The sequence below is a fragment of the Nannospalax galili genome, unplaced genomic scaffold, assembly GCF_000622305.1.
Source record: "Nannospalax galili isolate Female #2095 unplaced genomic scaffold, S.galili_v1.0 scaffold709, whole genome shotgun sequence".
NCBI classification, from domain to species: domain Eukaryota; kingdom Metazoa; phylum Chordata; class Mammalia; order Rodentia; family Spalacidae; genus Nannospalax; species Nannospalax galili.
The window spans coordinates 631683-635417 of NW_008360314.1; the positions used below are offsets into that span (position 1 = coordinate 631683).

The 3735-nt window shown below is 39.3% G+C and overlaps 1 pseudogene; it reads left to right on the plus strand.

Moving 5' to 3' along the window:
• Window positions 1-728: 728 nt before the first annotated feature.
• Window positions 729-3443, plus strand: LOC115068715 (annotated as a pseudogene).
• The last annotated feature ends 292 nt before the right edge of the window (window positions 3444-3735 follow it).

Below are 3735 nucleotides of genomic sequence, written 5' to 3' on the forward strand. Positions count from 1 at the left end.
TCTAAGAACCGCTTTCAGCGTGTCCCAGAGGTTTTGTTGTGTTACTAATTGGGTCAGAGGGATACAAAGGACACTTTTTGCTCCTTGCCCTCCTTGGTCGATTGGTTCCCAGGGATTATGAGCATCTCACAAAATGTCCTTTAATGGTGGTGGGTCATCTGACCTCTTGATCAAGGAGGCCAAGGAGACCCCACCAGATGGACTTGAACCAGTGTCCAGTCTATAAAGAGGAGGGTCAACATGGAGGAATAATTTCCTCCATGCTTCCAAGAGAAGCCAACAATGGTCGAGCAGGACCTTTGACTTATCTTCACATAGATGGAACTGGTAAAAGAAAGGAGCCAGGGGCTCCTCCCAAGCCCATGGGACCCCTGAGGAACAGATCCTCAAACGACCTCAAGAGTAAAACAAATCAGTTTATCTGGTCCAATTGTATGTCCTTAAACACCCAGAAGGGAAGTATAACCAAAGATTAAAGGGGCCAATATAATTTCATAAGAACATACATATATATAGCTAAAAGTTACTTGACAAACAGCAAAGCCAGACAGGCGATACCTTCAGTCGAGTTGTTGGCCAGGATGGATAAAGGCTCTTCCAGATAGTAACCCAACATACTACTGGAACAATGAATGGCCTTCATACTAGCCTTCCTAGTAAAAATACCTCTATATGGAGTACACCTGTGACTTCCAAAAGCCCACGTAGAAGCACCAATTGCAGGATCAATGGTTCTAGCAGCCGTACTACTAAAACTAGGAGGCTATGGAATAATACGAATCTCCATCCTACTAGACCTAGTAAACAAAACCATAGCTTACCCATTCAGTATATTATCATTATGAGGTATAGTAATAACCAGCTCCATCTTTATACGACAAACTGACCTTAAATCCCTAATCGCTTACTCATCGGTAAGCCACATAGCCCTAGTAATTGTAGCAATTATAATCCAAACATCATGAAGCTTCATAGGAGCCACAGCCCTAATAATTGCCCACGGGCTAACCTCCTCCCTACTATTCTGCCTAGCTAACTCCAACTAGGAGTGAACCCACAGCCGTACTATAATCCTAGCTCAAGGACTGCAGACAATCCTCCCACTTATGGGTGTTTGATGAATACTAGGAAGCCTAGCCAACCTAGCACTACCTCCATCAATTAACCTCATTGGAGAACTTCTAATCATTACATCCTCATTCTCATGATCAAACCTATCAATCCTAATAATAGGAATAAACATAATCATAACAGCCGCCTACACATTTTACATACTTATTAGCTCCCAACGGGGTAAACTAACTAATCACACTAAATTCCTACCACCAACACACACCTGTGAGTCAACTATCATATCACTCCACATCATTCCAATCATCCTAATCTCTATTAACCCTAAGCTCATCCTCGGGTTACCTTAATGTAGATATAGTTTACATAAAACATTAGACTGTGAATCTAAAAATAGAAAATACATTTCTTATTTACCAGGAAAGTAAGCAAGAACTGCTAACTCATGCTACTGTGACTACCCTCACGGCTTTCCTAACTTTTACAGGATAGTAGTAATCCATTGGTCTTAGGAACCAAAAAATTGGTGCAACTCCAAATAAAAGTAATTAATACCACTGTCTCAATAAACTTCTTAATCCTAATAACCCTAACAACCCCTTTACTACTATCATTCACCAACAAATACAACTCAAATAATTATCCTAAATACGTAATTAACTCAATCAAACTATCATTTCTCTTTAGCCTGCTTCCCCTACTTATATTCCTTAACAACAATAATGAACTAATCACATCAAACTGACATTGAGTGACAATTAACTCAATAAAACTAGTCATAAGCTTCATTCGATTACTTCTCATATCTATTCATCCCAGTAGCATTATTCGTCACATGATCAATCACAGAATTTTCTTCTTGATACATACACTCTGACCCAAATCTAAACCGATTTATAAAATACCTCCTCATATTCCTAATAACGATAATCATTCAAGTATCAGCTAATAACCTGTTCCAACTATTCATCAGATGAGAAGGAGTAGGAATCATATCATTTTTATTAATCGGCTGATGATTCGGACAAACAGACCTCAACACCACAGCCCTACAAGCCATTTTATACAACCGCATCGGAGATATCGGCCTAATCATATCTATAGCCTGATTTACCATTCATACAAACTCATGAGAACTACAACAAATCTTCATTCACAGCACCAACACTGATCTTCTACCTTTGTTAGGCCTTCTATTAGCTGCAGCAGGTAAATCAGCCCAATTCAGACTTCATCCTTGACTCCCTTCAGCCATAGAAGGTCCAACACCAGTATCAGCTCTATTACACTCAAGCACAATAGTTGTAGCCAGAGTATTCCTAATAATTCGGTTCTATCCACTAACACAAAACAACCAAACCATCCTAACTTTAACACCATGCCTAGGTGCAATAACCACACTATTCACTGCAATATGCACTCTAACACAAAACGACATCAAAAAAATTGTAGCATTCTCCACCTCAAGCCAATTAGGCTTAATATTTGTCACCCTAGGAATTAATCAACCACACCTAGCATTTCTTCACATCTGCACTCACGCCTTCTTCAAAGCCATGCTATTTATATGCTCTGGGTCAATTATTCACAACCTAAATGATGAACAAGACATTCGAAAAATAGGAGGACTTTCAAAACCCATACCATTCACGTCATCCTGCTTAACTATTGGAAGCCTCATACTCACAGGAATACCATTCCTAACAGGTTTCTACTCAAAAGACTTAATTATCGAAACTTTAAACACGTCTAACACCAACACCTGAGCCCTACTAATCACACTAATTGCCACCTCAATAACCGCTGTGTATAGCACACCAATCATCTTCTTTGTTGTAATAACTAAACCACGATTTATCCCCACAATCACAATAAATGAAAATAACCCCCAACTAATCAACCCTATTAACCGCCTTGCCCTAGGAAGTATCCTAGCAGGATTCGTAATCGCCTCAAATCTCCCACCAACTAATATCCCCATAATAACAATACCGTGATCACTAAAACTAATAGCCATTATAATCTCTATTCTAGGGTTTATAATCGCCATAGACCTAAATAACCTAACCACACTACTTACACACAAATCACCTACCACCACACACAAATTCACCACCCTCCTAGGATTCTTTCCATCAATTATTCACCGCCTATTACCAGTCAAAAGTCTAACCATAAGCCAAAACATAGCATCAAACCTAATAGACCTAATCTGACTAGAAAAAGCCATCCCCAAAACAATTGCCAACACACAAATAACTGCTTCTATTATTACATCAAACCAAAAAGGACTTATTAAACTCTACTCATTCTCATTCCTAATAAACATCACTATTATCTCACTACTCACCCTAACCTATTACCATAAGTAATTTCAATAATAATGAAAATACTAACAAACAAAGTCCACCCAGCAACCACAACTATTCACCCAGGGCAACTATACATAGCCGCCGCACCCATCCCATCCTCACTAACCAACCCAATACTCTCTCCCTCAAAAGCCACCCAATCCTCCATATTATTAAACTCAACAACCAACTCCACATCACCATCACTACCTAACCAAAACACTAACCATAACTCTATAATAATACCAGCCACCAGCAACCCAAGAATCAACCAATTAGACCCCCAGGACTCTGGATACTCCTCAGAAGCTAT